This window comes from Microcebus murinus, chromosome 21 (genome assembly GCF_040939455.1).
Source record: "Microcebus murinus isolate Inina chromosome 21, M.murinus_Inina_mat1.0, whole genome shotgun sequence".
In the NCBI taxonomy this organism is placed as follows: Eukaryota; Metazoa; Chordata; class Mammalia; order Primates; family Cheirogaleidae; genus Microcebus; species Microcebus murinus.
This window is the reverse complement of record NC_134124.1, coordinates 30,526,338-30,540,592: the sequence shown is the minus strand read 5'-3', so window position 1 is coordinate 30,540,592 and position 14,255 is coordinate 30,526,338. Positions and strand designations below refer to the sequence as shown.

Here is a 14,255-nt window from a genome sequence, read left to right as displayed (position 1 = left end):
TATTAAATCATTCAACAAATATTTATTGCTCCTAGTGCTGTGCTAGGCACGGGGGATATAACAGTGAGCATTATAAAAATGTAGTCCATGACATTTACAATCTAATCGGGAGAAAGACATTAATCAAAGAATCACATAAACAAGGTACAATCTATACAGTGATAAATACTGCATAGGAAAAGGACAGGGAGCCAAAAAAGGTCATCTAGTGATCCAACCCTTCATACTTTCACAGCTTTTTCACCAGATGTTCATCCTGGTTGGGGTGACTACTTCGAGGGACTGGGAATTTACCCCACTGAGAAGCTATCATGCCCCTTTCAGTTTGCTTGCACCATACCCAGTTTTCCCAAATATTCCTCTATCTGAATTGATTTCTGACAATCATTTTCCACGTAGTTTATCTCACAGCATGAAGCCCCACGTTACATATACACTTCTGCTCGGCATATTAAAATAATACAGGGGAATTTTTAATACTAGGTCAACTTAATGTTTTGCACTTACTTTGCTCATTGATGGAAGACTGATTTTGCTCTAATTTGTCTTATATAATTATGTCTTTATTAAACTCCATGGCAGCTTAGAATGGAAGAGAGAGACTAGTCATTGTGTGATTCTCCAAGTTAAGATTTCTAGAGGAAAGCAGTCAACACTTCATTCCTTCTTTACTAGCTTGCAGGAAGATAAAGAGGAGGTACAATATTTTAGTATTCATGGAATAGAAATTTATTATTAATACTTATCCTCTATCTGCCTCCAACTTCCCTGATATCGCTGATTAAAATGAATGCGGATGATGTGCTGAACTCATTTCATTTCAGGTATGTGTTATACGAATGTTGCCAATAAGTCACCCAGTGTGGCCCCATATTATGTTACCAAGGCCAAAGTCAATATTTTTATAGATAAATGATTACACAAAGTCTGTAATATTTACACCATGTGATTTTAGTATAATTTAAGGTTGGGAAGGAATGTTAATGTCTAAAAACTGTTAGATGATCAGGATGGGTGAACACAAGTCTTTGAAAATAACTCTTTTAATAAATATTTATCTTTAAGTTGTCTTTTCCTTGATCATAACTCCAGTGCATAATCCAGATGTTCTCCATAACTTTTTTACAGAAATTTTGTGAAGATATCAAGAGTCATCTTTGATCCACTAATGCTATCCAGGATGCAATTCTAAGGAAAGATATGTCCACGCATTGTGATCATGGCTTTATTTTCTAAGTTTTTACCAACTTCTCACACTTTGAAATAACCTTTAACTAGGAGAAGCACATATGTAGTTAAGTCAGAATTATCATGTCATGGTATTACCAGGGTATACAAATAGCACTGAAAATGTCAGCACTTGAACAGATTTTCTACTATGAGGGCAAGAAGATAAAAGTTAAGTAGTAAAGAAAGAGTGCAATACAGAAAACTTTTATTATCTAAATGTTTACTACTCGAGTCCCCTAAATTTAAGAGAAAATATTTTATACAAGGAATTAAAAGTCATTATAACTTGAAAATAGTCACTAATGACCACTTATAAAATGAATCCCCACCCATCTGTGCCCCCTTACTACTAGTGTCTCTTCTCATATCAACCGTATTAATGTCAACCTCATCAATTACTTGCTGATAGCAGAAAGTAATATGGTGCCAGTCATATTGGTGCCATTCTTGGATTAAACTGTATAGCTTATGAAGATGTAGATTTTCATAAAGTCAAGAAAAGTCATGTGCAAAAAGCACTAGGATCACATGAGGCCACAAAATTATGAAGATCTAACAGAATTAAGCCAGTTGACAAGAGAAAGTAGAAATGGTTGTTGGCATGATGATGGGAACTTCAAAAGATACATTGATTGACTTCCTGGATGGAGTTTTCCACTTCTCTGTACTCCTCTCACTAAGTACAGCTAAAAGCCCTAAACATTACATATAAAAAACCACACAAGCAGTTTCTGAAAATGGGAGAGGAGGCAGCAAACCTACTAGGGTCCTGGAACCTGAGAACTACATGGTAGTGAGTTCCCTGGGTTTTATTTTTGCTTTGCACATTTCAGATCTGGTGCTAGAGAAACTTGCAAATTGGAAATACCAGCAGACAAAATAAGCCCAAAGTACTTCCTGCCCTAACAAGAATACCTACCCCTACACCTCCACAAACACACCAGGGTACAATCAAAAAAGACCAAGTGGTGAGCCAGAGTTTTCCTGCCTCCCACACAATGGTGTGAGTGGGGGTCACCAGGGGGTCCTGGAATTCTATCACTGCCCCTTCCTCTCCGTGCTTGTGTCAGAAGAGTCTGCATGTTAAATGCAACTTCACCACCACTGTCAGAAGAGGACTTGTGGGGAACTGTAAGTAAGTGCTCCTCTTCCTTTCAACCAGGTTGGTATCTGCCAAGACCTACTGAAGAGTCTGAAAACCCAACTCCACCCAGCAGCAATGGATCATCCTGCTGCCACGCCACCTTTGCCCCACTGCCCCCACTTGTCATGGAGCCCAAGTGGAATTCCACCTTCATCTGGTAGGCAAGTCACACCGCCCCACTTTTTTCCAGTGGTGCCATGTCAGAAGAGGTCTACTAAAACAGAAGACTTAAATAAGATACATACAGAGTTTCATAACCTTGATACTCAAATTAGCCAGGAAACAGTAAAAAAAAAAAAAAAAAAAAATCACTGGTCATACCAAGTGCTAGGAAAATCTCAACTTGAATGAAGAATGATAATTATTTAAATAAAAGGTTAACAAGAGGCACTTAGGAAAATTAATGAACTCATCCAATAATTTTTGCAAAAAGTGACCCTCTGTGATTATGCTGCAAAATGCAAGCCTATAATCACACAATTTTGCCATAAAATGTACATTAGACCCCAGCCCAAAATTGTTATTTTTTATCCTTTTGAAAAAATATGGATAGATGAAATGGTACATAGTATTAAAGATAAACTAAAATATAGTCTTGATAATCAAGGGTTTTTTAAAAGATAAAGTTGCAATAAATTATTTTTAGTATTTAATGTGAATGAAATATTGGTTCTTTTAGACATTAATTCCTTTTCTAAGTGGCCTTTTTCTAGGATCATTTATACTAAAACAAAGAGAATCTCTTGTAAACAAACATGGGTTACTTTTCATGAGCAAATGTTAGAGCCTACATCTTAAAGTCAGGAATGAATATCGAGTCCAAATTTTTCTAACAGATGTTTAAGATAAAAACGGATATTATAATATTATAGTTCTTTTTATCATAGTAATTGAAGTAACTTGACCTGCTACCTTAAGCTTTTGTCAACTAGAATGTTATCAACAAAAATATGGCAATTATAAGTGATAAAATGTAATTTTATTTCTGTTTGATTGATCAAAATGCAATGCCAAATTGGTCCCTGCCATTTAATATAATATATTTAAATCTTGAGCAGTTATACATATGTGTGAGGTATACAAAATAATCAGTCTAACACAATTGCCAACATTATCTAAAACACTGTTTTCATACAAATATAAAAAATATTTATATTGCAATGATCACAATTTTGAAAGCCACTGAAGGAAGTCCTTATGAATTCTAATGTTTTATTCTTGCATATACTAAATTTCTTCACATAAACTCTCTCTTAATGCCCTTTTAAAGTTCATCTTTTTTTTACATATTCAGATATTTTCCCAAATGTTGATAAAACTGTTCACCAAAAATCCCTGGCTTAAAACAACAGAGTAGGTGTACATGCATTATTATTCATAAAAACTGATATTGATATTTAAAAAGTACACTTTAAAAATCATAATTTTCTCTTATGTGTGACATATAAAATGTAAATATTTGATGTTCCTAAACTTTTAGACTAATTATTTTAATCTGTATGAATGCTTAATGTGTCAAAAGTTTTACAATTTGTAAGTAGAACCATTCCGATGTAAATAAACACATTCCAAATCAAGGAAATACTAAAATAGCTAGAGAAGACAGGAGAATTTCCAATTTCCTAGGTTTTCTTATAAGCTCTATAACTTTCAAAGAGAAAGATAAATGTGGCATTCTCCTCTGATGTCGTGGCATTTTCCCATTCCAACCTGAACAAAGCCCAATTTGGAAAACCCAAAAGCAGCCACAACAAAAGGTTCTGCTGAACAACTGGCAGTTCATAAATAAAAATGAAATGCCCAGGAACCTAGCTAGCTGGAGCCTCTTTGGAGCTGATGAAAATACTAACAAGATTGAAAATCAATGCCAGTATTAAAAACTATACCAACCAGTTATCCTATGTGAGAGCATTACAAATGGGTATATTTATCTGGCCATGTGAGACTCTGCCTCTCCAAACAATTTTTTGAATCAGAGAAAGAGATAAAAGGACAGTAGTGAGTTAGTGGCATAGCTGTTCTATGTTTGCAAACGGCTACTAGAGTAGCTTACATTTACTGAGGATTTCACAATGTGGCAGGCACTGTCCTAAATGCTTTTAGAGCTTTCTAATTAATTAGAAGAGCAGCAACCCTATAAAATAGTCACCCTATAGCCTAGAGTTAAGAAAGCAGGAGTAAGATTATCTGTTTTAAAAATACTTGTTAACCACATAGTCTTAGAATTAATTACTTCTGTTGAATTCACTTGCTTATTTATAAATGGACATAAAAATATCACCTACCTTCATAGGGTTATTATGAGCATTGAATTAGATGAAGTAGATACAAATGTTCAGACGTTTCCTGCCACAGAGTAAATCACACAAGAAATGTAGCTGTTACAGTGATAGTTTACAAAGGAAGAAACTTGCCTCGTTTCTTTATTATAAGATTATTAGTGCTTTCTATTTTTTTCTTGAGTTGATTTAGAAAGTTTTGAGATAATAAATTTTTCTAGGAATATGGCCATTTCATCTATGCTTTTCGTATAGTTTGGCATATATACAATTGGTTATCCATGTTTTTTTGAGTCTTAAAATTTCTGCCAGATTTGTAGAATGCTATTTTCATTTTTTATATTATTTATTTATGCCTACTTTTTTTTTATCAGATTGGTTTTACTAATAATTGTTTTTGTCTTTCAAAAAAAAAAGCCAAAGTTCTGCTTTTCCAACTCTATCTACTGTCAGAAATATATATGTGCTTTTCTGTTTATTAATTTCTACCCTGGTGTATACAAATTATCTCTGTTTTGAGTTCATTGAATTGTTCTTGCCTAAACCTTTAAAATTTGATCCTTTATGTCTTTAATGTTCAGCCATTCTTCTTTTTAATTATAAGCATATCAGGCTATACATTTTATGCATTGCTACTAACTTACTGTTTGCTTGTCTATCAATTTAAAAATATATATGTTGAAATTTCTTACTATGATGAGCATTTCTCACTGTAGTTTTATCAATGTTTGACCTATGTCTAAGGTTATTTCATAGGTACATGTAGGTTTAGTATTATAGATTTTTTGATGGATTGAATATTTTTCAACATTATTATGGTGACTGTATCTCTAATAAGCACTTTTGAGATAATACATGCTTTCTAATATTAATTGTGTTTTACAGGGAATTTTTCTATTTCATCTAACTTGTCATAAGTTTATGACACTATGCTTTGAATATGTGTAAGATCTACAACAATATCCTTTCTTTCCTTCCTGATTTGGGGCATTTGTGTATTTTCTCTTTTTTTCTTGATCATTCTTACAGGGAGTATATCAATTTTATCAATTTTTTCAAAGGGCCAGGTTTTGGCTTTCTTTTATTTTATTGCTTATTTTCCATTTCTCTAATTTCTGCTCTTATCTTGCTTATTTATTTATCTCTACTTTGGGTTTTGTTTGCTTCTCCTTTTCTAGGTTTTTGAGGTACAAATGTAGATCACTGATTTGAAAACAACTTTTCTTTACTTCTTAAATAAATATGCAAAGCTATCATCATTTCCTCTTTATCTGTATCCCACAAGTTTGGATATACTGTACATTCACAATGGTTTATTTCAAATATTTTCTAACTTCTCATGTACTTCTTTGACCAACAGGTTTCTGAGAAGTGTGTGATTTTATTTACAAATATTTGGCACTTTTCTAATTGTTATCGATTTCTAACATAAATACTTAATGGACAGAGAATAAACTCTCCGGGATTTCCATCTTGAAATTTACTGAGACATACTTTGTAGCCTAGCATATAGTACATATTCCAGAATGTTCCCTTGAAAAATAGTGTGATTCTATAGTTCCTATATGTAATGTCCTACAGATGTCTATTAGGTCAAAGTAATAGATAACGTTGTTCAAACTCTCTATACATTTACTGGTATTTTTGGCCTAGTGGTTCTATTAGCTACTGAGAAGAGACTTAAATCTGTACTTATGTTTTTTTTTCCTTTTCCTCTTTATTTTTGTCACTTTGGCTGCTTCTTGTTCTCTCTCCCTCCCCATTGCCTCCCCTCAGTAAAACTATGTTTTAAGCACATAGATATTTATATCTCTAGGGTGAATTGACTCTTTTATCAATCTGAAATGTCCATTTTTCTCTGGTATTAATACCCATGGTCTTAAATTCTACTTTGTCTAATATGAAATAGTCAAATCAGTGTTCTTATTTTTACTGTAAACAATAAACATGTAATACATCTATTTCCATTCACTTACTTTCAACTTTTCTGTGTCTTTATATTTATCATATGCTTTTTGTGGACGGCATGTAATTAGGACTTGCTATTTAAGTGACCTAACAGTCTCTGTCTTTTAATTGGTGTGATAACCATACATATTTAATGTAACTATTAATATGGTTGGATTTAGGGTTATCATTTGTTATGTTTTTTTCTGTTCGTCCTCCCCCACCCTTGTACTTCCTTTCCTGATTTCTTGAGGGTTAATAATAATTTTTAAAATACCATTTAAATTTTTATATGGGCTTTTTGGCAATCTCTTCACATATGTTTTAGTGGTGCTCTAGAGACTATAATATATATGTTGTATCAGTCTGTTTAGAGTTCTAATCTTACTAGATATATTTTGTGTCTCCAATTTTTGTAAATTTATGATTTCTTAATTCTATTAAATTTATCAGCCATTGCCTCTTTTATATATTTACTTTCTTCCATATTCTTTATTCTCTTCACTAATTAAGTAGATCTTATGCTACCCTTTTTCTTTCTTAATGTCTCTATTATATTTTAATCTCTTTTTTCTCTGTGCTGCTATTGCATATTTCTTATGATTGTTTTTACAGTTGACCAATTCCCTTTATTTATGCCTGATCCCATTCCCGGTATGTACTAAACTTTTAAAAATTTTAGCAATCCATTTGCATTTCATTTGTAAAATTGATATTGCTTTTCAAGTGCTGCTGTTCAGTTTTTCTATAATATATATAGTAAGTTGACAGGATGTGTCTGACAAATTCTAACGTTTTAGAACTTTAAAGCTCAAAGTCAATTATTTATTGAATTACTCTTAACTATGAAAGTTTGTTTTCTTACATACGTAATTATATTTAACTTTAGATCATGTTGGTTTATTTTAATTTTCAAAAATCATAAGAGCCTAAAGTGGGATTTCTTTTCTCCTACAAAGATTTGTATTTGCTTCTGTTCAAATCTTGTGGTTCTATTAATGACACACCTCTTTTCAGGTTTCCTGGCTTACTGTGGGATTCTCCATTTTATGTCTTCCTTACTCCAAGCCCAATGTCCAAGTTCCCAATTGCGGCTCTGACAGCCGTCTTTGCTATAGATGAAAACCTACTGTGCACTTGCAATTCAATGCTCAGATTTCTGACATTAGCTTATTTTAATCTCTTATTTTCTTTTTCTTTTTTTCTGTTATGGCTGCCTGTGGGTTTCTCTTAATTACCATGAGGACTATTTTGTTATTGTTCTGATCAAGCTATTTAATATTCCTGTTTCAATTTTTTCACCTGTAAAATGGTAGAATGACACTACTTGCCTCATATGGTCAATGAATATGTGTGCATGCAAAGGAGTGTGTGTGTTACAAAATAAGAAGTCAATAAATATTAGCTATTATTAATATTACTATGATTATTATTTTAATACTAAGTGTAAAATTACAATATGATAAGCAAAGAAATGGGATTCCATTTTCAAATTAATTCTACCGCAATATAAATGAAATGCAGTTTCTAATTAAGCTGCATATATTTAGATATATTTAGTGTTTATTCCATTAAGTAATGTGATATCTTACTTTCTCATAATAATCCAAGAAACATAGTATACCAGCTGAGTAGCTACCAACATTAACTGAAATTAACTGAAAGGCACATGGCATTTGCATTTATTTGCAGCACTCATCAAGGTCCCTGTTTCCATCGTGCACTTGATGTTTTGAAAACACTTTGACTTTCCCATCACAGAAGGATTATTCTAGATCTCAAGAGTTAATTAACTCATCTACCGTCTGACATCTTGTGAGATGGATGGATCATAGTTTATCACCAGGTGAATATTTATATAGCAGATATTTTGTCTCAGTAACTAATCAGACTTTATATTATGACCACAAATATTTGGGTGGAGGGAAATGTTAATGATATACTTTTGTTTTGTAAAATACTTCTTTTAAATCAACTGTTTCATCACTGATTACTATTAGGATTTAGATACTTGTTTAAAATTATAGTAAGCACCCAGCCATTGAGCTGATGGAAAATGGCAAGACCATAGTTTCCTAGTGTCTGTTAGCATCCGTTAAGCAGGGAGAGGATAATTGAAACTGAGTCAAGAGTTTTCCTTTTCTTCCTCTCCCACCTTGCTTCCTGTGTTCCAAACACATGTCGTAGGTTACAAATACATGTAAAGCCTTAATTACACTTAGCATCTGGCAGCTGTTGACTTACAGAGAGTTGTTGAGTCACACGCAGCCAAAGTCAAAATGGAGTTCAGGAATAGAAGGCAGAAGCTGGCTCAATAGGGTACAAAAAAAAAAAAATCTTATGTCATCACAGCTGAAATACTACACCATCAGCACTGTTATATACATGGTGTGAGTGATGCTCTAACTAATCAGTTTCAGCAACGCCAGAGACTAATTCTCCACTAAAATACATCATTCCCAACATGGTTGAGCCATAAAACAAAGGACCTTACAGCCATTACTATCAACACATGATGGATGTATTCACAAATAACAGAGACAACAGCTTCACAAGGATTTCAGCATATCCAGAGCCATCAACTGATGACTTATTAAAAAACAAGGTCTTCACACTATCCACTCAAATCTGTTAATAAAGTTAGATGTGTTAAATAATTTCATTCATATATTGCTTACCACAAGATTCTTTTGGGAAATTAAATCCCCTGAGAAAATGACAAAAAGAACTATAAACCTTTAACACCGGCCACCATTTGCCACACGATGGCAATTTTATGAGCAGAGAATGATTGGAAATAACAGCTTTGGTCTTAATAGGGATAGATGTCAAATTACAAATGTCAAGTTACAAAAGCACAATAAGAAAAATATAATGAGTACTATACGTTATTTATAGATACACATATAGTAACAGGATAAATTTAGACCAGAAATAAAGACACCAAATTCTTAATAGCAATTATTTCTGAAGATGGAGGGAGAAGAATGCAGTTAAGGAGAAAAAAAGCATTTGAGGAAAATTTGGCAAAATATTAACACTTGTTAATTACAAGTGATGAGTATTGCTTACTTCCTTCACTGTAGGGTTTCTGTGATTTCAAGGTTTTTTTTAATTAAATTAATTTTACAAATTTAAAAATAAAAGCTTTTGATAAGTCTATCTCTATTCCATACTTTAAAATATTTGTGATATCATAATTTTCTACTGTGTCACATCGTTCAGCATTTTTCTATGCATATGTTAAATTAAACTACATAGAAACATCTCCATTTGCATGTCTTTTTAAGTTCCAATCACTCTGGAATAAGGTTATGAAGCAAAAGTACATGTAACCAAATCACGATATGACTGATATACTGCCAGGAAACCCATGTACTTTTCTCCCTAGGCAAGAGACTCTGTGGTTAAGAATATTTTAGATGCAAATAACACAGAGTTTGAGTTCCTATTCCACCGTTTATGGTTTGACCATGTTCAATTTAATTAAACCCCACTCCCAATCTTCAGTCTTCTCATCTATAAAATAAGTTTAATAATATCTATGCCCATAAAACTAGAGAGAGATAAAAGTTATCTATGATCAGAAAACATTTAACAGGGTAACTAGAATTCAAGGTACTGAATAAAATGTTTTAGAAAATAATATTAAGTAGTAGTCACAGAGGTAGACATTTTCAAGCCCTTATTCCTGTAATCAACATTCATTCATAACATACATTGTTGTCTCATTACCCCACACCATAGATGAGAGATAACACAAGCAGAAAGACAGTTGGCTCTATGGGAACAGAGACATAATACATAAGAGGAGATATAAAACCTAAAGGAATGGGACTCTAGGGCTAGCAGAACAAAAGTAAAAAGCCCAATTCATCCAGGCATGCATTCATTCATTTGACCAGTATTTATTGGTACTTACTAAGTGCTAAGCCTTGTTCTAAGAGATTGGGATATATCAGTAAGCAAAGTAGATAAAGATCTCTACCCTTACACAGCTTATATTTTAGCTGAGATAGACAATAAACAGTTAATGTAATAAATAAGTTAAGTATATACCTTAAATGATGATAAGTACCATGAAAAGGAAAAAAAAGAAAGTAATGTAGCACAAGATCATTTGTGAGTATTTTGAATAATTTGATCTGGGAAAATTCACTGAGAAGGTGACATTCAAGAAAGACTTAATGAAGTGGAGGGAGTTGGCTGGGGCACGAGCAAACCAGCAGTGCACAGGCCCAAGGACGGTGTACACCTGGCATGTTCTAGGAGCAAGAAGGAGTTTGTGTCTGGAATAAAGTGAGCAAAGGTACAACTTTAAGAGAAGGCATCAGAGAGTTAATGAGAGAGCTGGGTCCTGTAGGGTTTGGGAGTTGATTTTAAGGACCTTGGTTTTTACTCAGAGTGAAATAGAAAGCCCTTGCATTGTTTGGGGGGAGAGAGATGACATCATCTAATTTACATTTTTAATTTTTTTTAATTTTTAATTACTATGGGTACATAATAGTTGTATATATGTATAAGATGCATGTGCTGTTTTGATACAGGCATACAATGTGTATTAATCAAATGAGGGTAATTGGGGTATCCATCACCTCAAGCATTTATCATTTCTTTGTGTTTAATTTACATTTTAAAAGGATTGCTCTGACTATGGTGTTAGAATATTGGAGGAGGAGGAGCAAGAATAGAATTAAGGAGACCACTTAGAAAGCATTTATGAAAGATGATTACAGCCCATCAGGATTGAAACAGTACAGCAGTGGGCAGTGCTGGATTTACTGATGGATTGCCTGTAGGTTTTGGTAGAAGAGGGGTCAGAAATGACATCAATGTTTTTGTACTGAAAACTAGGAGCGAGTTACCATCTATTGAGATGGGGAAGGTTACAAGAAGAGCATGTGTGTGGAGTCTGTGTGTGTGTGTGTGTGTGTGTGTGTGCATAAGATTAGGATTTTAGTATTAAATGTATTGAGTCTGAATTGTGTACTTGACTTACAAGTGGATATGCTGTGATCAGGTAGCTGAATATATGACTAACAAGTCTTATACAAAAGCTATAGATTTGGGAGTCACCAGCCTATTTTAATAGGTGCTATTTATTGTCATGGAACTGCACAAGATCACCAGTTTGGAATAACTGTAAATATTAATAGAAGACAATATCAAGGACTGAGCCCTAAGTCATTTTCACATTAAGAGTTTGCAGCAAAGAGGAGAAAGCCGTGAAGGAATGTGAAAAAAAGCAACCAGTATAGTGAGAGAAAAGACACACGTTCATGGTGGAATAGAATCAAAGTGAAAAAGTGTTTCAAAGAGAAAGGAGTTCTCAACTGCTTCTAATGCTGCTGATAGGTCATTAAAATGAGAATCAGGAATGGACAATTACGATGTAGCGACAAAGTGATCAATGATGACCTCAACAAGAGCAATTACGTGGAGAGGTCTATGTGATAGTCCAGACCGTATTTATGAGAAAATGAGGGAGAGGAATCAGAGACAACAAGATAGACAACTCTTGCAAGCTTTGCTGCAAAGAGTAGTAAAGGAATGTGGCAGTAACTGGTAGAAGAAGTGGGAGAATAGAAGTTAGGGAAGGTAACAGCATGTTTGTGTACTGGTAGGAATCGAAAGAATGGTTCATTTAGGAGATAGAGGGAACAGAATTCCTGGAGCAACCTCGAGTAGACCAGGACTGCTCTTACACACAAGTGAGGGTTTCACCTGGGATAACAGTAGCAATTGTTCATTTATAGTGATAGGCAGTAGGTAGAGTATGTGGGCAGAAATGCTGGAGAGTGTTTAGATGGGAGATGTGGTTTGGGAATTTGCTTCTGATTGAGGATGAGGAGGAGGTACTCAACGCATAGGAGCTAGCAGAGGGATTGAGATTGATATCGAGAAGAGTGAGAGAATGCATAGACCAGACAGTTTAGTATAATCACAGAGCAGAATTAAGGGACTACTTGAAATGTAATAAACCTCAAAAACGTATGGGAACAAATGTATTACAGTACACATATAACATGAACTCATCATTCACTAGGCTTGCCTTGGTTCACACACACAAAAATTAAATTACAATGACAATATTGAGTTTTTTAAAAACAAGACAACATGAAATGCAATGTAGAAACACTGTCCTTTAAAAGGGTGGTTCTTCTGTTAGGGGAAAAATTAGAGCAATTAGAACTTTGTTTTATATGTGCACCATATATTCTTGAAGTGTTAGTTGTAACTATGAATTCTGAATCCAGACTAATTCATTAATATCATGTCACAAACTTCTACTTTTCATCAGATAAAGGCACCATGTTTAAGACAACATGTCTTTGTCTCAAAGCACTGAAACTCACATTTTTAGATCCATGAGTGAATGCAACAAAAAGCATGTAAATTTCAACAGGGCTTTCTTTCCACAACGAACTCATCCACTGAACACAACAGGTACAATATTATAGGATCCATAATACTTTTAGGACCCCATGAAAAAGCTTTAATTTCGTTTAGAATCATACAAAATAAACTTTTAGATCATAGAGAATGTTTTAATATAGAACAGTAACGTATCTGTCTTTATGCCAGTGCAGTTGCAAATATAATTTTACACATTTTTTATGGAGAAAGGGGCTGACAAAGGCAAAAATGCCTAGGGCAAAAGTTGTAAAGCAGCCCTTCTTTCTCCATGAAATCCCACATGCAAGGAAAGTCAAAATCACTACGAACCAAAACACCAACCTCCTCCAAGGATTTTAAAACGAAATTCGTATCGTATTCTATTACTGTTCTCATCCTGAAATTCACAAATAATGTATTTCCCCACTTAAACATCAAATGCTCTGGCCATTTGGCTTTTTTTTAGAGACATAGGAACAGTGCCCGGTCTGTTTTCAGGTGTTCTGGCAAGGCATGCCCAGTGTTAATGTCATCCTGCCTCTTCTAATTAGTGGAACAACTGTGTAGTCATTACAAGCAACTTCCTTGGCCATTCCCAAAATACATTTCCCTAAATATCTCTCAGAATCCGGCGACTCTGCTATCTCCTACTATTTGGTATTCAGAGAAGACATTTATCAAAGATTCTTTCAAAGCAGACTGCCTTAGGACTCAACATCATCCGTGGAAAGTGGCAAGAAGTGCCTCCCCTGAGAAGCAGAGAAACAGGGAGGTTCCAGGGCTTTCCAGAAGCCACAAAGCATCACTCCGACAGAGCTGAGAATTGAGATTCCCTCACATCTTGCTGCCTTTATTATTTTTTTTTAATTAGGGGTCATTTCTTGTAGAATGCTTCTTTCTTAAAAATGCCAATTTTTCCCAGCAAAACTGCTACCTCTTTGGAATGACTAGCAACTAAATCCAGTGTGACAGTTGTTCCCTATCGAGATGTTTCTCTTTGCTGAGGTTTTCCAGGTGCTTTAGGAAAAAACATTTGGACTATCTGGCACTTTCTGAGCCTTCATCTGAGAGGCAACATTTCCCCTTATTAAGATAACTTTGCTTTCAAAAGGGGGACAGTGGTTTTGTTTGCTCCCTTGTAGCACATGAACAGACCACCAGGGAAATTGCTGTGTCACCCTTACAAGTCTGATATTCCTATGTCACGAGGGGTTAGCTGCCTCATTAATTCCTGTGCTCTCATTTCAGATTATTTAGGG

At 34.3% G+C, this 14,255-nt stretch overlaps 1 protein-coding gene across 6 annotated transcripts in view; it reads right to left on the bottom strand.

Annotated features, from left to right (window-relative positions):
- Positions 1-14,255, bottom strand: part of TENM2 (teneurin transmembrane protein 2) — a 1,195,335-nt gene that overhangs the window by 826,758 nt on the left and 354,322 nt on the right. The window lies entirely within an intron of this gene.